Genomic DNA, 744 nt, shown 5'->3' on the forward strand with positions numbered 1-744 from the left:
AGTCTTTAAATCTAGTTAGACTAAAATAATATATCTTAATTGTATTAGGATAAGATTATTTGATACTATAAAAGGACCTTATAGGGTTAAAGAATAATTATCACCTAGATTTAGAGAGAATGATTTGGGTGTACGTGGGATAAGGGTTGTGAGTTTGAAACTGTTCTTGTAATCTCCTGATTTTTCTCTTAATGAATCTTTCTCGATTGCTGTGCCCGTGGACGTAGGTCATCAAAAGACCAAACCACGTAAATTCTTGTGTTCTTGTGGATGTGCTTGATCTCTTTCTTTCCTTATTCTATTGATTGGATAAGATCTTGGGCAACTCTTTAGAGATAATTCCGTAATTTCATAACATAGATCATATCTCATAATTTACCAAGATTAATCTTTATTCTTTTTTAATTAACATGAAACAGAATCAACACAATTTTATAGCATAATTTTTAAGATTTTGAACAAAAAGAGATCATATTAAGTTCTTGTTAAGCTATGAAGACAAATTTCTTTAGATTCTATTGCTTAGGAATAGAAAAGTTTTTATTTCTTGTAGTCAAAAGGACTAATTCCTCCAAGTGCATTTTTTTTTTATGATGATGAACGTTAAATTACATTGCCAGTATGAATCATTATTACATCCAATATAAGAAACAAATTAACAATCCAACAGAAAGTTTATTTGGATTAAACGGGGTACAAAGCCAAGATTTCAACTTTTGTGAAGATAAAAATAATATATATATA

The sequence above is a fragment of the Theobroma umbraticum genome, unplaced genomic scaffold (assembly GCF_002168275.2).
Source record: "Theobroma umbraticum cultivar Fairchild unplaced genomic scaffold, ASM216827v3 scaffold_50.0, whole genome shotgun sequence".
NCBI classification, from domain to species: domain Eukaryota; kingdom Viridiplantae; phylum Streptophyta; class Magnoliopsida; order Malvales; family Malvaceae; genus Theobroma; species Theobroma umbraticum.